The sequence below is a fragment of the Mobula hypostoma genome, chromosome 21 (genome assembly GCF_963921235.1).
Source record: "Mobula hypostoma chromosome 21, sMobHyp1.1, whole genome shotgun sequence".
In the NCBI taxonomy this organism is placed as follows: Eukaryota; Metazoa; Chordata; class Chondrichthyes; order Myliobatiformes; family Myliobatidae; genus Mobula; species Mobula hypostoma.
In genome coordinates, this window is record NC_086117.1 from 11,645,395 (window position 1) to 11,670,059 (window position 24,665).

Genomic DNA, 24,665 nt, shown 5'->3' on the forward strand with positions numbered 1-24,665 from the left:
CGCAGAGCAATGTATGATTAAGTGCCTTGCTCAAGGACACAACACGTTCCCTCGGCTGGGGCTCAAACTCACGACCCTCAGGTCACTAGTCCAATGCCTTAACCACTTGGCCACGTGCCCACGTGTGGGCATAATAAATAAGTAAATAAATAATATTGACCACATGAGTTACAGACTCCTTGAAATTGAATCTATAGGTTGTGGGGTATTCAGTAATTTATCCACGCTGGTTCAGGACCCTGATGGTAAAAGGATAATAACTGTTCCTGAACCTGTTGGTGTTGGACCTAAGGCTCCTGTACCTCCTGCCCGATGGTAGTTGGGAGAAGAGAGCCTGGGCTGGATGTTGGGCATCCTTGATGATAGATGCTACCTTCTTGTGATGGTCCTCCTCGTAGATGTGAGGAATGGTGGGGAGGGCTTTTCCTGTGATGGACTGGGCTGTGTTCACCACTTTACATAGGCTTTTCCATTCGTGAGCATTGATGTTTCCATACTGGGCCATGATGCAACCAAACAAGGAACACCAAGTATAAATGAACAATATGAAATTATATTTAGACAGCTGTTGTATATTGTACTAGTTAAGTCAAATCTGTAACTGCCATGAAATCTCTCAACCTTAGTCCCAGTGATGTTTACACCTAGGAAAATGAAGCTGTCTTCACCTCAGCATCGTTGATATAAACAGGAGATTGTGCACCGCCCCACTTAATAAAAGCTCTTGTGATGGTAATATATTCCTAAATTACATCTATTCAGTTTGTTTTAAGAATGAGGCTTGAAAAATGTTGATTTTATTCGCAGGCTATTGATAAATTGCATTTGTATCAGTTCTGTTCACCTCATTATAGGAAGGATGTGAAAGCTTTAGAGAAGATGCTGAGGAGATTTACCAGGATGCTGTCTGGATTATGATCTATGTCTCGTGAGGATAGGTTGAGTGATCTAGGGCTTTTTTCTTTGGAGTAGTATTGGGCCCTTCAGCCCATCGAGTTTTCTCTGCCGATCAATCATGACTGATGTTTCTCTCAATCCTATGCCCATACTTTCTCCCTGTAATACTTAACCTCCTTATCAATCAAAAACTATCAATCTCTACCTTAAGTACACCCAGTGATTTGGTCTCCACAACTTTCTGTGGCAGCAAATTCCACAGATTCCTCACCCACTAGCTGAAGGAATTCCTCCTCATCTCAGTTCTTACAGGAAGTTCCTTTATTCTGAGGCTGTGCCCTCCAGTCCTAGACTCTCCTACTACGGAAAACATCCTCTCCACGTCCACTCTATCTAGGCCTTTCAGTATTTGACATGTTTCCTTGAGATTCCCCTTATCCTTCTAAACTCCATCGAGTCTGGCCCAGACTCATCAAATGGTCCTCTTACCATTAGCCTTTCATTCCTGGGATCAATCTTGTGAACCTCACCTGGATGCTCTCCAACACCAGCGTAGCTTTTCTTAGGTACAGGGCTCAGAATTGCTCACAGTACTCCAAACGTGATCTGATAAAAGCTTTATAAGCAGTACATCCTTGCTGTTATATTCTAGTCCTCTAGAAGCAAATGCTACCTTTGCATTTGCTTTCCGTACTACCACGTGGTTGGGCATGTGACCAAGTGGTTAAGGCATTGGACTAGCGATCTGGAGGTTGTGAGTTCGATCCCCAGCCGTGGCAGCGTGTTGTGTCCTTGAGCAAGGCACTTAACCACACATTGCTCTGCGACGACACTGGTGCCAAGCTGTATCGGCCCTTCCCTTTGACAACATCGGTGTCATAGAGAGGGGAGACTTGCAGCATGGGCAACTGCCAGTCTTCCATACAACCTTGAGTGAAGACTTTCCAGGCACAGATCCATGGTCTCACAAGACTAACGGATGCCTTAACTACCAACTCATCTCCAGGCTCTCTTGCAAACTGCACTTAATTGCAGAAACTTACTTTTACTTATAATGCTGCATTTTGGTTTTAAAAATATGGTTTAAACAACAGTTTAAAAAGTCCATTCCAAGCAGCCAAAACAGTGAAAAAGATTTAACCTCTAAAGATAGTTGAAGTTTCCTGTAAGTTTTCCTTCATACTGTTCTGATAGGAAATAGATGTTTAACTTTTCCTCTTTGAACCTTGACCCTTCGGTCCTCAAACAGATGGCCAAACCTACAACAACAGGACCCTTCACCTTATCAATATCCTGTTCACTGTCCCCTTTAAGAGGAGCGGGTGCGCGGCTGCACAGTAACTGAAATGCCCCCGCACACGTAGCCTTTGTGGCTGCACAGCTGGAATTTTCTTTTATAAAATGTTTTGTAACAGTGCCACGCAGTTTTTGGGCCATGTAAAAATTGCCTGCTCAGAACAATGGCTGGTCTGTGCAGCTGGTTTAAAAAAAACTAGAGGGAATGTTGATCCTGTTCTATTGTCTGAATGGCTTGATCATTCACCTCCAGAGCTATCTTGTTAATCTTTGATTTCTGTTATCACCCTCGGTTATCTATGACATTAGCCAGGAATGCAAACATGTTCACCAAGACAGAGGTGGCTGTGTGCTGTTTGAGCCACATCTGTTGTATTAAAAAAATATAAAAATGTACTGATATTCTGCAAAATGTGTGCTGGTTTGCCTTCTGATGTTATGCAGTAACATCAAAGTACAAAGTACATTTATTATCGAAGTATGTATACCATATACAACCTTGAGATTCATGTTTGGGTTGAGTTGTTCCCTGATCCTGGCAATTGCAAATGTTTCGTCACCATGCGAGGACACCTCATCCTTGCTGTTGATTGTGGTGTGCCCTCCAAATGCTTGGCCTTCATATACTTTTCAATCAGCTGATTAGACGTCATTTCAGAAACTCAGTTGTGATGTGCGGAAAGAACTCTGGTTGCTGATTGGCTGTGTGGTGAACTTCGTGCGTTATGATCCGGAAATTTACCGACGTCGGCTCACAAGTAGCATCGAGGTCTACGTGTCTGTTTACAGAATTGTTCACGGCAAACCACGCTTCCAGGAATTCTCTTGCATGCTGGGTGTTTGCTTGCACCGTGACTTTCACTGATGTCCGGTCGAATTTGTGCCCCTCTAGATCTTCATGGGTAGAGACGAGGGAGAGTTGGTCATGTCGCTGCACAGCCAGTAAGGATCCTTGTGGGTCGTTTTCTCCCAGTTTGGCCGAAGTAATATTCATCTTCGTGCAGGCACCCAGAAACAAAGAAACACAATAGAATCCCAAAAACACCCCACAACAAAGGCCTACAAGCATTCAATATGCAAACGAGGACATGTCAGGCAAATACAGTTATATTAGATTATGAGAACACTCAGTCCTCTTTTATTGTCATTTAGAAATGCATACATGCATTTAGAAATGATACAATGTTCCTCCAGAGTGATATCACAGAAAACAGGACAAACCAAAGACTAACACTGACAGAACCACATAATTTATAACATAGTTACAGCAGTGCAAAGCAATACCATAATTTGATGAAGAACAGACCATGGGCGCAGTAAAAGTAGTCTCAAAGTCCCGAGTTGATCGACTCCCGAGTCCCTGATAGCAGGCGGCAAAAGGGAGAAACTCCCTGCCATAAACCTCCAGGCACCGTCAACTTGCCGATGCCTTGGAAGCAGCCGACCACAGCTGACACTGAGTCCATCCGTCCGAAAACTTCAAGCTTCCGACCAGCCTCTCCGATACGGCCTGCCGAGCGCCTTCGACCTCTCCCCGGCCGCTGAAACACGCAAAGCCGAGGATTTCAGGGCCTTCAGCTCCGGAGATTCTGGTTACCACACAGTAGCAGCAGCAGCGAAGCGGGCATTTCAGAAGTTTTCCAGATGTTCCTCTGTGCTCTCACGTCTGTCCCCATCAAATCAGAATTGTGCACGGTCCCCGACCTGACAGATAACAGATATCATCACCGAAGTGGCCGCACGCTCTGCCGTTGCACCGCCATCTTCTCCCCCCTCCCGGGAGGATTAGTAATTAAAACGTAAAACAAATAACTCATGAAACATGAGCTGCAGAGTCCCTGAAAGGGTTAACAGGCTGTGGAGTCAGTCAGTGCTGAGGTGAGTGAAGCCGGTCCAGGAGTCCAATGGCTGCAGGGCAAAGCCACTCCCAGACCTGGTGGCGTGGGTCCCAAGACTCCTGCACCCCCTGCCCAATGGTAGTAGCAAGAAGGGAGGGAGACAAGTCTGAGAAATGCTGTCTTCATGTACAGCATATCAGAGGATATTTTCACATTATGTGCGTCACTCTTTTAAACATCCTTTTGTTTCCTTGATCTACATTGAATGTTTGTTTTAAACTATTCATGACCTTTTAGACTTCAGCCGTGCACAGTGGCTTGTTTAGCTGTTACTGTCTGTTGTTGCTGTTGTTGTTTGATGTGCTGAACATGGTGGCCACGCTGTGAATGGCTGCTCCCACCACTTCCTTAGACTCTGTTGCTTTTAACACAAACGACACATTTCACTGTACAGTACTATGCAAAAGTTTTAGGCATCTTAGCTATACATATAAGACCGTGAGACCATAAGATATAGGAGCAGAATTAGGCCATTTGGCCCGTCGATTCTGTTCCATCGTTTATTATTATTTATTAATATTATTGGCATACAGTGTGGAATAGGCCATTCAAGTCACGCTGCCCAGCAATGCCCAATTTAATCTGAGCCTAATCACAGGACAATTTACAATGATCAACTTATGTATTGACCTGTTCACCTTTTGCAATGTGGGAGGAAACCAGAGCACCTGGAGGAAACCCACATGGTCATGGGGAGAATGCAGAAGCTCCTTACAGGCAACAGAGGGAATTGAACGCGAATCGCTGGTACTGTAAAGCATTCTGCTAATCACTACGCTAGCGTGCCACCTCCTGGCTGATCCATTTTCCCTCTCAGCCCCAATCTCCTGCCTTCTCTCCATATCCCATCATGCCCTGATGAATGAAGAATCTATCAATCTCTACACAACCAGGGAACAAATTCCACAGATTCACCACCCTCTGGCTAAAGAAATTCCTCCGCATCTCTGTTCTAAAAGGACACCCCTCTATTCTGAGGCTGTGCCCTCTGGTCCTAGGCTCCCCCACCACAGGAAACATCCTCTCCACATTCACTCTATCAAAGCCTTTCAAGGTTTGATAGGTTTCAATGAGGTCACCCCTCATTCTTCTGAATTCCAGTGAGTAGAGGCCCAGAGCCATCAAACCCTCCTCATATGACAAGCCTTTCCATCCCGGAATCATTTTCATCAACCTCCTTTGAATCTGCTCCAATATTAGCACATCCTTTCTTAGATAAGGGGCCCAAAACTGCTCACAGTACTCCAAATGAAGGCTTACCAGTGCTTTATAAAGCCTCAATATTACATCCTTGCTTTTATATTTTAGTCCTCTTGAAATAAGTGCTGACCACATTTGCCTTTCTCACCGACTCAACGTGCTAATTAACCTTGTGGCAATCCTGCACGAGGACTTCCGATTCCCTTTGCACCTCAGGTTTTTGAATTTTCTCTCCATTTGGAAAATAAGACTTATGCACAGTACTGTATGTTTTGATGTACGTGTGATAAATAGATCTAATTTATTATGATCAAGGCAGCTTTTTTATGCCGGCAATCACTCCGGCTTCACAGAGCAGGGACTTTTACACTAGTTTGTTTATTGAAGCTTGGGATAATTTTACAATTATATTTCACGAGATTATTTGTTGGGGATCAGTATTTGCATGTTGGCTCATGGCATAAAGGTTTGGTTACCCAGCATGAGCTGTGTTCGACAGCCACTTATTAAATACTGTACTGTTTCCACAAAACCATAAATTTTATGGCAGGTGTCAGTAATTTTGAGGCTGACCTGAAGAAATTAAATTGTGAAATACCACCTCAATAAAATATATGCAGTCTTAAAACTTATATTAACCTCAAGAGAGTCTGCAGATGCTGGAAATCCAGAGCAACACACACAAAATGCTGGAGGAACTCAGCAGGTCAGGCAGCATCTATGGAAATAAAATAAATAGTTGAAGCTTCGAGCCGAGACCCTGCTTCAGGTCTGAAAAGGAAAACTTATATTGAGTTTTTTTTCCATTGTTGACCTAAAACTTATGGGAGAAAAGCTAAATGTACTCCAGAAAACTGTTTCCAAAATTTAAGATATTGAAGTGTCCCAAGACTGTTAGGGGTAGCAGCAGGTGGGTGGGGGTGGGGAAGAGGGATTTGTATACTGGTGTGACATACGTACCATTTTTATGGTACTTTTGTGCAAGTTTGTCCTCTTCCCTCTCCCTTCTCTCCACTACTCCCATTTGTGTTTTGGCATATTCTTCTGCAGGACATACTTCGCTGAGATTGCCTCAGAGGTGTGTCTATTGTAAAGCGTAATGCAAGCCAGCGCACTCCTTGACGTTTAGCACTGCTCTATTCATATATTTTTAAAAAAGGAGAAATCTTAATTGATCCCAGACCCTGGCAAGGCTTGAAACTGTTTTACCGAGAATTCTATTGCCCGACCAAGCTTGAGGGATTACAGGAGCAACATTCCAGCCGACAGCACCTACTCCTTGATCTCAAGGCCACGTGAGTTCAGGGAGGAAGAGCAGAGATGTGCCGGGCTCTTAGTGGAAGTGACAGCAGGAATGGTATGGAATGGTCTCTCTTCTACCCATCTGAGATAATTATCCGGAGCGCTGAATACACAGGGCACTTAGCATTGTCAATGATCTCTCCCTTCAGTCCAACAATCTCTTTGACCCCCTACTGCCAGGCAGCAGGTACCATAGTATTAGGACGAAAACTGTTAGGATGGGAACTGGCTTCTTCCCCCAGGCTGTAAGACTACTGACCCCCCCTGACACCAACCACCGTCTCCATACAGGAATCCCTGCAGAACGCATTGGGTTTTCTCCAGCTCTTCCAGTCCTCCCTACAGTCCAAAGACGTACCGGGTAGGCTATTTGGTCCCATGATTAGGCGACGGTTAATTGGGCTCGTTAGGGATTGCTGGGATGATGTGGTGTGGCTGAAGTCTTGAAGGACCTACTCTGCACTGTATTGCCAAACGAAAATAAAATAAATTACACATGAAGCAGCATTAGGGTTTTACTCAAATCACCCCATCTGGCACCAGCAGTCATAGCTACTTAGGTCATATTTCTTTCCTATTCCCTATTTAGTCTGAGCTACAACTGAAATACAAATATTGTTAGTAATTTCCTTCCCTCTCTTCAGAGCTAAAGGGGATACTTTATTTATTGAAATACAGCTTGGAATAGGCCCTTCCGACCCTTCAAGCTATGCCGCCCAGCAGTCCCCAATTTAATCCTAACCTAGTCACGGTACAATTTACAGTGACCAATTAACCTACCAACTGGTACGTCTTTGGTCTGTGGGAGGAAACCAGAGCACCCAGAGGAAACCCACGTGGTCACAGGGAGAACGTACAAACTCCTTACAGGCTGCAGTGAGAATTGAACCCAGGTCACTGGTACTGGAAAGCGCTGTGCTAACCACTACGCTACCATGCCACCCCAAAGACATTTCTTTCAAAATTCCATATTTTCACAATAGATAATTTCCAGGGAATTTCCCATTAATCACTAGCTATATGTGGTGTGTGAACTTGTCTAAAGCACTTAAAAATACTTTGTAGATGTGATGTTCCAGGTATTTGGGAGGAGAATCTACATCTGTGATGTTATTAGATTTTGCGAGCATTTTTTGATAGTACTTCATACATGTGTGTGGAATTTGCACACATTTTGGAAAAAATGGACTCTGTTCCCTTTTAATTGGGATTATTTGTATGTAATGTTTTTGATTCTTACAGCTGAAGTGGATATTTTTGTGGGATCACTTTGGTTACCAAAATAGAAGTCAACAAATCCAAGCCCAAATACAGAATAAGATGTGGACTCAGCCCCTGCCTCAATTCCTTAATTAATTACATTAGCTAGTTCCAGAACTGAGGGAGACTTTCCTTCAACTCCTATTCATATATATATTCATATATATCATCCAGTGATTCATTTTTCTTGCAGGCATTCACAAAGAGATACAATATGATAAATGAGAAACTACACACACACACACACACACACACACACACACACACAAACAAAAGACTGACAAACAACCAATGTGCAAAACAAGATGATCTGTGTAAACACAGCAAAAAAAAATAAATAAATACATACATACATACTGAGAACGTGAGTTGAAAGTGAGTCCATTGGTTGTGGAGTCAGTTCAGTGTTGAGGTGAGTGAAGTTATCCACGCTGGTTCAGGGATCCGATGGTTGTAGTGTAATAACTGTTCCCCAACTTGCAGGTGTGAGACCAAGGGCTCCTGTACCTCTTTTCTGATTACAGCAATGAAAAGAGAGCATGCCTTGGATGGTGGGGATCCTTGGTGATGTCCTTGAAGTCTGTGGCTTCTGGGGTGGCTGACTTAACCAGAAAGGTGTAGCTTCTCACTCCAGTGTAATACTGAAGGACTGCTGCACTGCTGAGGGCAGCATCTTTGGAATGAACTCTTGAACTGAGAACCACAACAATGACGGCTTCTCAGTGAGATGACCACTGGCTTAGCTAAGGGTTCCATTCCTGTGAGCTGTCTGGAAGCTGGTTTCTTTTCCATAAGTCAGAAATGAACAATTACAACGAGGGTTGATTAACAAGTTGATTTATTTAAGGCCTTTCTCTGTGTAGTTACCACAGAATGGAATCAGAATGTTCCACTTCCAATGACAAGTTTTGATGGCCTTAAAGTATCAATGGGTGTTATACTGATACATAAGGTATTTTTCCAAGTGTCAATAGTTTAACATAGAATCTTAGATATCTACAGCACATTACAGGCTCAGGTTGGAGGAGCAACACCTCATACTGTCTAGGTAGTCTCCAGCCCCTTGGGATGTGCCAAGATGAGGCTAAACTCAGGCTGGAGGAGCAACACCTCATATACTATCTAGGTAGTCTCCAGCCCCTTGGTATGAACATAGAATTCTCCAACTTCCGGTAATTCCCTTCCGCTCCCTTCCTCTATCCCATTTCTCTCTGCCCCCTCCCCCAGCTACCTATCACCTCCCTCATGGTTCTGCCTCCTTCTACTACCCATTGTGCTTTCCCCTATTCCTTCTTCACCTTTCCTGCTTCCCCTCCCCACCCCTTTATCTTTCCCCTTACTGGTTTTTCACCTGGAACCTACCAGCCTTCTCCTTCCCATCCTCCCCCCACCTTCTTTATAGGGCATCTGCCCCTTCCCTCTTCAGTCCTGACGAAGGGTTCCGGCCTGAAACGTCGACTGATCGTTTCCACGGATGCTGCCCGACCTGCTGAGTTCCTCCAGCGTGTTGTGAGTGTTGCTTTGACCCCAGCATCTGCAGAAGGATTTTGTGTTTACAACCCACTCTTGAAACTACCTAGGATTGCCCTACTGGAAAGCCCTCTATTTTTTTTTTTAACCATGTCAGTTTACAAATCAAATCTCTTAAGTGGCCTCTTGTTGTGAGCCGGCAACTCTGCTCTTAACAGAGAATGAGTTCTTTCGGAAGGTTACATGAAAGCATTTTCATTTTGAAGACTGGTTATCTTTTGAATGAAGTAGCTGCTACCCCTATTCCATAACACTTGAAGATGTTTGCATTTCTATTTCTAACTCTCTTGAGAAATTTATGGAGGAATTGACGTAAAATCATATGTTGATAAGTCAGGTTTTCTGTAACCCTTGTATTTGGCTGAAAGCCATCTGGGAAAGTGCACAGTTTAGTAAAAAGCATGAGGCGCAGGACATGAGAATTTTCATTCCTCACTGAAATTCAGGTTGGAAGGCAGACTGGACTGCGGCCTGTGTTGTTTGGCCCTGGCACAAAACTATAAGACATATGTGCATGATTAGGCATTTGGCCCCTCGAGCCTGCTTCACCATCGAACTGCATTCTCCATCAAGCGCAAATGTTCCTCCAAATGGACAGTGTTTAAACAGAGGTTTCACTGTAAAACACACAAAGCAGGCTCGAAGATGAAGTGGAGAAAGATAATACCAATACCGTCAGACACACACTGCTCTAAGATCAATACATTGTCAGAGTATCAAGTGCCCCCTCCCTGCATTTTGGGCCAAGACCCTGTATCCAGTTCGTTTTGTTCCCTCCAGAATCCAGTAACTGAAAGCAGGTTTGATTGCAACATTTAAAGGAAGTCTTTTCTAAGTATATGGAAGGGAATGGTATGATCCAGGTGCAGATCGATGGAATTAGGCAGAATAACAGATGAGTGAATAGATAGGTGCTGGGCTGCTTCTGTGCTGTGACTCCATCTGCAGTCTCTGGTTTCTCCTTGAGAGTAATAGTTTTTTTTCAAGTATTATGGGCTGAAGTGTAATTACTGTCCAGGACAGTCCAGGCAACTACCTTGCTCTTCTCCAGACTTGGATCTTCTGTGTCCATCTAAGAGCAGACAGATTTCCTCTCATCTGACAGGTAGCATTCATTGGGTTGTCAGCCTCAAGCTTTGTACACGTCTCTGAAGTGTGACATAAACTTTTCGATCTGGAGGTGTTGCCAACAGAACCATGTACACTCAGTGGCTACTTTATTAGATACACCTATACACCTGCTTATTAATGCAAATATCTAATCAGCCAATCATGGGGCAGCAACTCAGTGCATAAAAGCATGCAGACATGGTCAAGAGGTTCAGTTGTTCAGACCAAACATCAGAATGGGGAAGAAATGTGGTCTATGTGACTTTGACCGTGGAATGATTGTCCAGATGGGGTGGTTTCAGTATTTCAGAAACTGCTGATATCTTAGGATTTTCACAAACAACTGTCTCTAGAGTTTATAGATATAGGCATCCGTTAGTCTCATGAGACCATGGATTTGTACCTTGGATGGTTTCCAGGGCGCAGGCCTGGGCAAGGTTCTATGGAAGACCAGCAGTTGCCCATGCTGCAAGTCTCCCATCTCCACGCCACCGATGTTGTCCAAGGGAAGGGCATTAGGACCCATACAGCTTGGCACCGGTGTCATCGCAGAGCAATGTGTGGTTAAGTGCCTTGCTCAAGGACACACACGCTGCCTCAGTCAAGGCTCGAACTAGCGACCTTCAAATCAGTAGACGAATGCCTTAACCACTTGGCCACGCGCCAACAGATAATTTACAGATAATTGTGCAAAAAAACAAAAAGAAATCCAATGACTGGTAGTTTTGTGGGTGAAAATGCCTTGTTAATGAGAATGGCCGGACTGGTTCAAGCGGAAGGTGACAGTAATTCAAATAACCACATATTTTAATAGTGATCTGTAGAAGAGCATCTTTGAATGTATAACATGTCGAACCTTGAAGAGAATGGGCTACAGCAGTAGAAGATCACAAACATACACTCAGTGGCTACTTTATTAGGTACAGGAGGTACATAATAAAGTGGCCACTGAGTATGTATTTATAGTCTATAGTGCCAGGCTCTGCTGCCATCTTTTCTACTTATTTAATAGTTGAAAGAGTAGTTTTCCATATAAATGACTGTTCTATTAATATGCCTTTCACAGGCTTGTAATGTCCCAAACCACTTTGCAAACAATAAGTAACTCTTTTAACTGCACCCACTATTATAACACAAGCCAACTTGAATATGGAGCACAGACAGCAGTGAAGTAAGTGATTTAATGGTTCATTTTAATGTGGTTGGCTGTTAATAGGGCTGCAGTTTTTCTCTATTTATTTACTTCAGTTTCAAACTGTATTCATGCTTGGAAAATTGAGTATTGCATTTTGCCTGTTTTGAGATGTTGAGGTTGTGACGCATCATCATCGAGCCCCCCAAAGTACAATTAACTTGAAATGCCTCTACTTCCTCGGGATGCTAATGCAATTTGGCATGTTCCTGTCTACTCTTACCAATCTTTACCAAGGTACCATAGAAAGTATTCTGTCTGGATGCATAATGGCTTGGTATGGCAACTGTAGCGGATTGTGGACACAATTCAGAATATCACAGAAATCAGCCTCCCTTCTGTGGGCTCTGTCTATACTTATTTATACCTCAGTGAAGCAGCCGGCGTAATCAAAGACCCCACCCACCAGTGCAGTTGATGAAACAGATCAATTCCTGCCTGAGAAGTGAATTGCGTCAGCTCCAATTTGCCAATCACCACAACAGGTCCACAGCAGATGCCATTTCATTGGCTCGTCACTTAACCCTGGAACATTTGAACAGCAAAAGTGCTCCTTATCGACTACAGCTCATCATTTAGTATCATTATCCCCTCAAAACTAATCAATGAACTCCAAAACCTTGGCCTCAATACCTCCTCATGCAATTGGATCCTCAATTTCCTCACTTGCAGACCGCAGTCAGTTCCAACAGGCGACAACGTCTCCTCCACAATCTCCATCAGCACGGGGTTGTGTGCTAAGTCCTCTGCTTTACACTGTGTGGCTAAGCAGAGCTCCAGTGGAAGGTTTAAGTTTGCCGATGACACCACTGTCATATGCCGAATCAAATGTGGTGACAAATCAGCATGCAGGAGGAGGGCTGAAAATCTGTTTGAGTGGTGCCACAGCAGCTACCTCTCACTCAATTTTAGCAAGATCAAAGAGTTGACTACTGACTTCAGGAGGAGGAAACTGTAGGTCCGTGAGTCAGTCCTCACTGGGAGAGGGTTCAGAACTTTAAATTCCTCAGTGTATCGTCTCTGAGGACTTGTCCTGGGCCCAGGATGTAAGTGCAATTATGAAGAAAGTATGGCAATGCTTCCGCTTCCTTAGAAGTTTGTGAAGATTCAGGATAACGTCTCAAACTTTGACTAACTTCTATAAATGTGTGGTGGAGACCATCACAGCCTGGTGTGGAAACACCAATGCCTTGAACGGAAAGTCCTACAAAAAGTAATGGACTTGGCCCATTCCATCATGGTTAAAACCCTCCCAACCACTGAGCACACCTTAACATTCCGTTGCAAAAGCAGCATCCATAATCGGGGACTCCCACACCTAGGTCATGCTCTCTTCTTGCTGCTGCCAGCAGGAAGAGGGTACAGGAGGCTCAGGACTTACATCATCAGGTTCAAAACAGTTATGTGGCTCTTGAACCACTCAACGTCACTCACCCCATCACTGAACTGTTCCTCAAAGACTTGTCATCTCATGATCTCAATATTCATTGTTTATTTCTTTATTATTATTTGTGCATGCAAACAGATTCGGCCCAGAGCAATTGGTCAACCAGAACCGCATTTCAATAGAACTCCATTGGAATCGGAATCAGAATCAGATTTAATATCACTGGCTTATGATGTGAAATATATTGTTTTGTACAGCAGTACATTGCAATACATAATTAAAAATCATAAATTACAATAAGAAATATATATTTATACGTTTAAATAACTAGTGCAAAAAAAACCCCAAAAGAAATACTGAGGCAGAGTCCAAGGGTTCACTGTCCATTCAGGAACCTGATGGCAGTGAGGAGAAGCTGTCTCTAAAATATTGAGTATGTGCCTTCAGGCTCCTGTACCTTCTCCTTGGTGGTAACAATGAGAAGAGGGCAGGTCTTGGATGATGGGGGTCTCTAACGATGGATGCTGCCTTTTTGAGGCAGCACGTTTTGAAGATGTCCTGGTTGCTGGAGTGGCTAGTGTCCATGATGGGGCTGACTGAGTTTACAACTTTACATGCTTTGGGACGCTGAGCTTGAGATGAATATTACGGAAATGCAAGTTTGTTGTTTGAGACTCTCCATTCGACAATGTAATTTTGAATAATTTTAAGACTATTCTTACTGGGACTTTATTCTTTAAGTCCATGCCCCTTTAAGTTTCAGTGTAGTTGCCAGGCAACGAGCCCCTGTGGTGCACTGTAACATTGCTGTATTTTATGAACAAGAAGAAGGTCAAGGGAAATGCAATTAGTGAACAATAACTGTTTCTTTCCCCTTTGAAAGGAGGCACAATGGGACACTGGGTGGTACTGGGATTTCCCGAGAACTGCTTCGTAGTTGGCGATGACATTTGTTGGAAATTCAGATATTTCTTTCAGCTACTGCTTGAGGATTTTTGAAACTAGTTCTCAAAAATTGTTCACAGTTTTTTATGCCTACAAGTTTATTCCCTTAACCCCTTGCATGTAACTCAAATAAAGCCAAAATTCAAAGTAAATTTATTATCAAAGTACGTACTGTATATCCACATGGAAAAAGTTCACACAGCTGAATATTGAACTGATTCCACAACCCATGGGCTCACTTTTAAGGACGCTGCAAGTCATGTTCTCAATATTATTTATTTACTTATTTATTTGTTTTGTGTGTACTTGCACGGTTTTGTTTTCTTTTGCACATTGGTTGTTTGTCAGTCTTTGTGTGTAGTTTTTCATTGATCCTATCGTATATCTTTGTTCTATTGTGAATGCCTGCAAGAAAATGAATCTCAAGGTAGCATGAATATACCCTGACATATATGTACTTTGATAATAAATTTTCATTGAACTTTGAACTATATCATATACTATCTTGAGATTCATTTTTTTGCAAGCATTTACAGGAAAATAAAGAAATACAATAGAATTGATGAAAAATTATAACAAAGACTGCATTCACAATATTACAAAGAAATACAGTGGATTCCAGTTTATTGGGACACATTGGGACTAGTGCAGTTTGGCTCAATTTAGCAGCAGCCCCAATTACCAGCTGGCCGCGTAGTGGCATCAGTGCTGAACTTTGGGGCGAGAGGTCCCGAGTTTTTATCCGGCTAGCTGTCCATCCGTGCCTGGGTTGAATGTTGGGCTAACAACTCAACGTGGTAAAAAAAAACCTGTAGAAGGATGGGCTTCGCAAGGTTTCAGATGCCCAAGACACGCTATACAATGAGCATACCAAAAAACTTGTCCTGACGGCACCCCGACAACTCCACCAGGAGTCAGGGCGCGTGCGCACACACACACACACGTTATGGAAATTGTTAAAAAGGTATAAAAAAGACAAACTGAGTAACTAATTATGTATTTAAATAAAATACAGAACAAATTAGAACACTACCTAAACTACAGCAATACGATAAGACTGTGTATTAGTTCCTCATACTTATTGACAGAGGAATTCATTGTTTTGACTGTAAATGAACAAAATCAGTGCAGACACCTAGTACAGATATTTCATATACATGAAACCTGCCTTCATCCAATGCTGTCAGCAACTGTATCCTCTAAATCTTCATTTTCATTGTAACATTCAAGATATTACCTTCAAAGTAGAAACTGCGAAGAACTCGACACCTTCAAATTCTTCATAGTTTCAAACTTGTTGAAGTCATGAAATCATTTCATTTTCTCTCCTGGCTGTTTCTGGCATCTCCAAACCTGAATGCTTGAAACCGCAGTGAGCAAAACAGTTCTGAATTGTCTTGCTCTTTATTTCTTGCCAACTCTTAGTGACAAGAATCTCTGCTTTTTGAACACAAACACACGCAACTGACGCTATTTGGAAACAGTTTACTTGAAGCATGGTGTAGTGTCTAATGGCAACTCCTTTGCTTGCAAGTGCACATGACTGATGCTAGTTAGAAACGAATAGCAACAGTCTCCTGCCCCAATTAAGTATCACGGTATCCCAAATAAATGAAGGGCATCCCGACTATTTTCTCAATTCTTTTTGCTCTTTAAGAGTTGTCCCAAATAAGTGGCTGTCCCAATTAACCAATGGCCCAATTAATTGGAATCCACTGTAGAAAACTGCCCAACACATCACCGGCACTATCTACCCGCCATCAAGGACATACAGTATATACGGAAAGGTGCCACAAAAAGTCCAGCAATATCATGAAGGAAACCACCCACCCTGCTCATGGGCTGTTTGTCCCACTCCCATCAGGGAGGAGGCTTTGTAGCATCTATGCCAGGATCACGAGGCTCAAAAACAATTACTTTCCCCAAGCAGTAAGGCTGATCAACACCCCCACCCAATAACTCTACCACTACACCCCCAACCACCACTGCTTTATCATTTCCTGTCAGTCACCTTCTGTACAGACACTCCTGTGCCTAGCATCACTTTATGGACATACAATCAATCTATCTATATAAGCTATCTTACGTATTTATATTTATTGTTTTTTTAATTATTGTGCTATTTATCTTATTGTGTCTTTTTGTGCTGCATTGAATCTGAAGTAACAATGATTTCGTTCTCCTTTACACCTCTGTACTGGAAATGACATTAACCAATCCCGAATCTTCAATCTATTGAGCCCGCAGCAAAGGAAGGCAAATCATGCAAATGATAAAAAACTGTAAATAAATAATACCGGAAATGACATTAACCAATCCCGAATCTTCAATCTATTGAGCCCGCAGCAAAGGATGGCAAATCATGCAAATGATAAAAAACTGTAAATAAATAATACTGAGATCATGAGTTGTAGAGTCCTTGAAAGTGAGCCTGTAGGATGTGGAGGGTGGGTTAGGGCTCCTGTAAAGAAATGAGTAGGTCTCTAATTCTATGAAAAATTGCTATCAAGATTGCAGTGGAGGTATAATTCACACTCCTGACACAAGGTAGGAATTTGTTTTGTAATATTGTCAATCATGATTAATTCTGCAAACAAAGACTTGGCAAATGAAAGTAAATCTGTGTTCTGCAGGCTTCATTATCTGGGCCAGTGAGATGGCGGAGGGATGGTAGCTTCTATCGCTACTCATTCCCCTACCATTCAACAGTATAAAACTGTCAGGGACAATCTTTTTTCCAGGGTTGTGGAATCAGGGAGCAATGAGGCGAAGGGAAGAGAGATTTAATAGCAACCTGACGGGCAACTTTATCACTAAGAGGGTGGGTCTGTATATAGAATGCGCTTCCGGAGGAAGTGGTTGAGGCAGGTACAGTAACAATATTTAGAAGAGCATTTGGGTAGATATGGTTTACAGAGATATGGGTAAAACGCAGGCAAATCTCCGTCGACTCTTACCAGTTTTTATCAGTGGACCATAGAAAGCTTGTTATGGCAAATGTTCTGCATGTGCCTGCAGACTGATTCCCCTCTGTCGGTTCCTCCTCTGTCGCCTTGTTCCCCCGCCCACCCCTCCATTCCCATATAACGGCGCACCGGGGAAACTGAGACCGCCCGTCCGCCCGCAGTGGCGACGCGGCATTCGCCACCTGTTCTCGGGAGGACAGGTTCCCTATTTTATAAATCCAGATAAAAATGCAGGAGGGGGAGGGAGTTGAACATGTATCATTTTGAACAAAACCTTTCTAAGTTTGGGGGAAAGTTTTAACCTTCCTCCAACTAACTCCAGGAGAAGTTCCCAACCAACACCACACCTCCCACGTAAGGCCGGCGTGAATTATATAAATGCCGAGTAAATTGGATTTGGGGCTGTTAGCACATTGATGCTATTGCTGTCATGTAAATTGGCGGGGGGGGGGGGGTAGTGAGGTTGAAATATCTGAATTCGATAAAATTGACTCAAGATTTGATCTTCTTGATTTTCTTCCCAGAGAGTAGGTTTAGTAAACCGAACCCCGAAATGAATGCGCTTGCCTGTAGTGTGGTACTGTAGATGTAACACTGAGTAACCGTTTGCGGCGCATTTCGCTACAACGCTAGGACAGAACGGAATGCGAAATCACAGCCACAGATTTCACGCCTTAGATGCGACCGCCGTTACCGAGCGGGCATTGACCGTCGGTGGCCGAGCCGGGACAGCTTTTGTTTCAGACTCCAGACCCCCACGCGCGTCGCGATGTTCAACGGACCTTCCTCTCCCTCGCCGGGCTGTATCACATTTGATGAGCTTGCATTCAACTCCCCCACCCCCCACCCTCCTCCTCCACAGACCCAGCGGTGCACCCCAGGTTCCCGGCCGTGCGCAGTTCAGCTACCGAGTTGACAGTGTGGCGGCTGGCTGATACTGCGGCTTGTGCCAGGTCGCTGTGCTACCTGCCTGTGGAATTGGCTGATGTAGGAAGCACGCTACTGGTAACCTGATCTGTCTTTGAAACGCTGTCTGTGGTGGCAAAACACTACAGGACTTTCTGCTCTCTCTCTCTCTCTCTCACTGCCTGTCTGACTGTTTCTCTTTATTTTTCAACCCCGTCTGTCTCTCTCTTTCTCCCCGACTCTCTCTTTCTCTCTCTCTCTCACTGCCTGTCTGACTGTTTCTCTTTATTTTTCAACCCCGTCTGTCTCTCTCTTTCTCCCCGACTCTCTCTTTCTCTCTCTCTCTCTCACTGCCTGTCTGACTGTTTCTCTTTATTTTTCAACCCCGTCTGTCTCTCTCTTTCTCCCCGACTCTCTCTCTCTTTCTCTATGTCTCTGTCCGTTTCTTTTTCTCCCTGGCTCTGTCTGTCTCCCCCCACCCCCGTCTCTATCTCCCTGACTCTCTCTCCGTCTGTCTCGCTGTTTGCGTCGCAGTCTGTCTCTTTCTCCCTTTCTCTCTCTCTCTCTCTCTTTCTCTCTCTCACACACACACTCACTCACTCTGTCTCACACACACACACACACACACACAGATTTCGGGAACCACTCTTGCCCCATGCCTCTGGCTGCCACCACCATCCCTCCTCCACTCATACTGGCGACAGGATTGTGCAGGGCAATGTTCGATGATTGTGTGCGTCTGAAAGAAGTGCCCCCTCCCACACACACACACACACACACACTTCTTTTAATGTTGTTTTTCTTTCAGTTCGGTAACAGCTCTTGAGCCTGCCAACATTTCTCCCTCAAGCGTCAGCTTGCCTCTGGAAAGTGCGTCTGGTGATGAGACCAGCCCCTTTAACTGGTGGAGCGCAAGAAGAAAGGAGAGGGGGAGTGTAGGCTTCGTGGGGGGAGGGGAAGGGGTTAAAAGTCGTCCGTCTCCCTCTTATCAGTTGAGAGATGGAGTTCCCCTCCCCCTCCCCCTCCCCCCGGCCGTGCCCTCAACTTCCTCCCCCACCCCCACCCCCAAGTCCCCTTCACCACCAGCAACCTCTCCGGCTCACAAGGAGAAAGAAACTTTTGTTTCATTCAGAGCCAGAATGCCAAGTTTTCCCAGGGGATTTTCTCCAGTTTAAGCGGCTGATCCCAATGGTGACCAGCTTGCCGGGAATTCGTGCCCTTCTTGGGCAGCTCCTTAAATACTCCCGCCATGGGCAGTGTGCTGACCAGGGAGAAACAGCTTGGAACATCTAGTTTTGAAAGGGGAAAAAAAATTATGCCCCAACCGTAAGGCTCTGTTATAAAACAAACTTCTTTCCGTGCAGTCCCGCTATAAAGATAATGAAACGAATCAGTTCCTATATCGAGCACTGGAATCTTCATTCAGCAGCCGTTTATTTTACTCTTTTGTGAAGTCCAGTCCGCATAAAAGCACAATCAAAAACCTCCCACCGTTTGAAAACCGATTCTGTTGCGCTTTCGTTTTATAATCCCGCTCCAGCTCTCAGGTATTCCATCACCGATCTCTTAACATTAAACAATCTCCTTCAAAAGAAAATTGACAGGTTAGCTTTCTTTTTACTACGCTCCTAATCTGTGGAACTCAGTGCCAAAAGCTACAAGGGATACAGATTCGGTTGTCATTTTCAAGTGACAGCTCAAAACTATTTATTTAATCTTACTATTAACTGACAACTTTTTGTCTTTTAGTTGTACTTTATCCCATTGTAAAGCACTTTGAACTACATCATCTGTATGAAATGTGCTCTGTAAATCAGATGTTATTGGTGTTGTTATAGCTCTGTATTAATTGAGTGTGTGAAAAACGATGCCGTGTCCGGTGATTTTTGCATTCCGTTTCTTGCTACTTTGAAATGTAAGTAACAGTTGACTTTGTGGGACAGACTGAGCTCAGTTGCTCCCGCTGTGTTCTTGGGACACTTTATACCTGTATTGGGGGTGATTTGAATCATTTTTCAGAAAGTGTGGAAAAATAAACAACTTAAAATTATTTCTCAGGATTGCTGTGAAAAGCGAATTGCTATTTAAATAAGTCCTTATGAACACAAAGACAAGGTGCCAATTTTGCAGACCAGTAAACCGCAAGTAAAATTTTCGATTCAAAAATGCATATTCCTGCAATAGTCAGCTGCTTTGTCTGAGAACAGGGTCACTGATTGTGATTCCAGAGTTACGAGTCATCTTTACTAGTCATCTTTTAATGATTGTGCCATGGACTTCAGCTAACTTACTGGAATTCTTAATTTTTCTATAACAAAGGCAGCAAAAATGGATTTGAAATATTAGCGCAGCTCAATTTGGTTTGCGTTACGCTTGTTGGAGATACAGAAAGTTATCCCCTATTGTTTTCCTTCTAAGTTTGACATTTAAAATTTCTTTTGAGTTTTTGAAAGAGACTTCCTTACCAGCTTGACGCTGCCAATCCTGACGTCCTTGGTCTATTAGCTGTCTTGCCTCTTCTGTTTAAGTGTATTTAGCGCCTCTGTGAAGTGTAGCATCTCACCAGAGGGTCAGTTAATCAGAGACACTCTCGGCTCTCTCTTCCCTGTGTCAGTCACTGTAGCTTGCTTGGCAAATGGCTCGATACCTAGGTAGCAGCTCCAGGGAACAAATGCCAAAAAAAGTCAGCCCTTTTTTTAAAAAAAAACTTTATTCCTTGCTGTCCTTCAAGTTAGCAGGAAGTTTGTGTTGACAGCTCCATCGGTTCTCTGTGTCTGCTGCAATTTTTTTTAAAAGAATGAGTTGCGAGAATTATTGCAAACGTATTAATACGGTAAATTAGTACACTCTCTGCATGGTGTCTGGGTGCTACGTCAGCATATCAATGAAAGCAAGAGTTTAAAAGTCCAGCATGTCATCTTCTTGGGTCTGAGTATCTGACTTGCAGACTGGTCCCCTAGATCGCTTTGTGATGTATTTACATTCCGAGGAGGATTTTCAAGTAAGGCGGCAGCGCGTAGACAAGTCTTGTGTTGGGGACCTCCTTTATCTGCACTCGCTCTGTTTTCAGACCTGATGTGCAATCTGCGCGGAGCCTCCTTCCACCGGCACAGATACCCGTGGGCGGGGCTGCAGGCGACGCTTCAGGACAATGATGTCATGGCAGTTCGCTCCAATTAAAGCGACGTGGGCTGCCCCACACAGATTTTTGGCAAAGCTCCGCGCTGGAAAACCCTGCCTATAGACAGCAGCTCGGAAATATGCGACCTCCTTCCCCTGAACGGTTTTAAATAGATACGTATACCTCGGCAGAGGGCAGAGCTCTGCCGCGTTGCGTGAACAACTACTTCAGCAAAGCTCTGTAAAACTAGGGGAAAGTGCCATCTTACGTACGCATTTGCGATTAAACAACTTGCGGAGGGAAACATCGATGGGGGGAGAAAGTTCAGCTAATTTGGTCGGCGAATAAAGCTGATCATAAACACAAGGGATTCCGCAAATGCTAGAATTTCCAGAGTAACACACACATGTTGGAGGAACTCAGCAGGTCAGAGAGCATCTATGATTCAATAGATTCTATGGAAATGGGGAGCCTGTCCTGATGAAGCGTCTCGGTCCAAAACGTCGACTGTTTATTCACTTTCATAGATGCTGCCTGACCTGAGTTCCTCCAGCGTTTTGTGAATAAACTTTTTGTTAACAGGATTAATAGGTTTCGACAGGTACATTTAATGTCAGAGAAATGTATACAACATACATCCTGAAATTCCTTTTCTTCGCAAATATCCACGAAAACGGAGGAGTGCCCCAAAGAATGAACGACAGTTAAAACGTTAGAACCCCAAAGTTTCTCCCCCCCCGCAGCTTCCCCCTCCCAGGCACAAGCAGCAGCAAGGGAACGAACCCCCCCCCCAGCAAAAAAACATTTATACAATTGTTGAGGATCTCTTTGAAACCTATTTGAATAGTGAAAGACCTCAATAGAGTGGATGTGGAGAGGATGTTTCCAAGAGCTGGGGAAGTCTAGGACCAGAAGGCACAGCCTCAGAATACAAGAACGTCCCTTTAGAACCGAGATGAGGCAGAATTTCTTTGGCCAGAGGGAGTTGAATCTGTGGAATTTGTTGCCATGGATAGCTGCGGAGGTCAAATCATTGAGAATATTTAAAACAGGGGTTGGTAGGTTCTCGATTAGTAAGGGCATCAAAGGTAACGGAGAGAAGGCAGGAGAATGGGGTTGAGAGAGATAATAAACAGCCATAAATGGAAAAGTGCAGCAGAGTAGATGGGCTGAATAGCCTAATTCTGCTCCTATGTCTTATGGAATTATAAAATCTCTTATTTGGTACTGATTCTGCCAACATTTTAAATGATCTTCCTGCTCCACATTGATCATTTGTAATTTAGATTGTGTTGTGAAGGTATCATTTTAACAGCAGGAAAACCCCACTTCCTAAACTTATGGCTGGTAGCAAAATTAAATCCAATATATATTACACTTGTGTTTGGATTCAGTCTTCGTTTGTTAAACTATAATTGGCTCAGGAGACAGACAATCAGTAACTTCATTCACAACCCAACCCTCCCTCTACTTCACTTCTCTGCCTTTGCCATAGATCCTTGTTTCCCTGAATAAAAGTCTATCTTAACCCTGCTGTATGCCATTGATTCATTGCTAAGTTTGTCTGCTTAAAGCCAAATATTTTAAGACCTAGACTAAACTGCAAGATGAATTTTAAGATTTTGGAATGAGTAGCAGACAAGGACAAAACTTTTTGCTTTTCACGTGATTTTCTGTAAAGTCCAGAGACTTTTGTGTGTGAAAATCCCAGAAGATCAGCAGTTTCTGAGATACTCAAACTATCCCATCTGGCACCAACAATCATTTTATGTTCAAGGTCTCTTAGATCACATTTTTTCCCCGCACCGAAGTTTGGTCTGAACAAAAACTGAACCTCAAGATTCAAGTACATTTATTATCAACAAATGTATAAGTTATACAACATTGAGATTTGTCTGCTTATAGGCAGCCACAAAACAAGAAACCTGAAAGAACCCAATTTTAAAAAAAAGACCAACACCCAATGTGCAGAGAAAAAGAAAAGAAAAACAAATCATGCAAACAACAACAGCATTCTGAACTAAATTCAGTCCTTAGATCCAAATACCTGGAACAGCCAGAACAGGCTAAAGTCTCGATATTCAGTTCATCGTATTAGTGGGGCAAATCGCTACAAAGCTTGCAGGCACAAAGAACAGCAGCTAGGGCCATCTCAGAGCTTCAGCATCACAGAGAGAAAGTGAACATCGCAGGAGACCAAGCGAAATCGGACCAGCCTGTGCCTCCGGTCCAGGCACCCTGCCTTTTGAGTCTATCTGGGTGGCATTTAAATTTTCCAAACTGTGGATCGTACCTTCCGTTAGGATGCATCCTGGGCTCTGCCACAGCAAACAACTCCGGGCCTAGACAACGATGCCCAGCCCAAAGCCGTTATCGACCTCTCCAAATTGGCTCAGTGCTCAGAGAAATCCAACCTCACACCTGGGTTAGTTGGATGGGCATTGAAACCATCTGCCTCGGCGACTCCTCTCCAAATTGCTCACTCCAACTCCATCTGTGTTGATTTTGCAAAGCACCAGCATGGCTCATCCCTCGAATTCACTTTGCCTTTGCCGATTGTTCATTGTTTGTGGTGACAGTTCGCCATAATTTTCTTCAAAAATTTGTTATTAATAATGTTTCTTTGTCATATTTCTTTCCTTCTGAACTACTGGTAAGTTGTCAGTCACCTTCGGTAGCACTATCTTAAACCAGAATTCTCTTGGCCATGTCTGCATGCTTTTAAGCTTTGATTTGCTGCCATATAATTAGCTGATTAGAAATTTGAAATTAATGAGCAGGTGTACATAGTAAAGTGACCACTGAGTGAAATACCAGTTGCATCTTAGCTTCTGGGGAATAACTTAAGTCACAACATGTTTTCTCTACTTATTTAAAACATTTGCATTGTGATATTATGTCTGAGGAGTGTTTTTTTCAATCATGTTTCTTTCAACACGTATCACTTGGTGCATTGAAGTTCATTGCACTAATCCAACTGAATGAATAGCCTTTTTCTCAGTCACAATAAGTGAATGAGTCAAGTGAGTGCCTTGCTAGGTCATGTCAGTCACTTTGGGAGATCCCTTGTTTGGTGGTGCGACAGACAGCGAGGGACCTGCATGGCCTCACTTGTAGCAAGGACTAGGCCTCAAGCTGCACGCTTTCTGCTACTACGGACAAGGAGAGGTGATGCCGGAGGTGGTGTAACGTGGCGTCTATACTTGGTTGGGGGATTGGTGGAATGACAGGCTGGACTGCATGCATCTGTGCACTGCTGGGAACTGTACCATCAATTTGTGGGACATGTTGCTCAGGGCCTTGGCCTGTATATGATTTTTGTATGAGTATGTTTTATTTTGCTCATTATTTTGAATGTGCTCTGTATGTTTTTCACCTTGACCCCAGAGGAATGCTCGTTTGGCTGCATTCATGGTTGAATGATAATTAAACTTGAATATGATTTGATTTGATATAGGCCAGGTAGGTTAAACACAGTAGATCGCCCCTCATCTCCAGTATCAACACAGTGGACTGAAAGTCCCTGTTTTAGGCCATTTGACTCTATGGTAGGTTGTTTCATGATTTCGTAGTCATCATTACCAGCTTTTATTTATCGACTTGAATTTAAATTATCCAACCACTGTGTAGGATTTAAACTCACACGGCCAAGTCT

At 43.5% G+C, this 24,665-nt stretch overlaps 2 protein-coding genes across 5 annotated transcripts in view; one reads left to right on the forward strand and one right to left on the reverse strand.

Annotated features, from left to right (window-relative positions):
* angptl2b (angiopoietin-like 2b) overlaps window positions 1–21,307 on the reverse strand; it is a 56,588-nt gene extending 35,281 nt beyond the window's left edge. Inside the window, exon 1 of the mRNA XM_063073426.1 lies at window positions 20,355–21,307. The gene's annotated coding sequence lies outside the window, so the exon portion shown is untranslated. The remainder of the gene's footprint in view (window positions 1–20,354) is intronic.
* LOC134359788 (ras-specific guanine nucleotide-releasing factor RalGPS1-like) overlaps window positions 1–24,665 on the forward strand; it is a 756,496-nt gene that overhangs the window by 383,357 nt on the left and 348,474 nt on the right. The gene's annotated exons all lie outside the window — the stretch shown is intronic.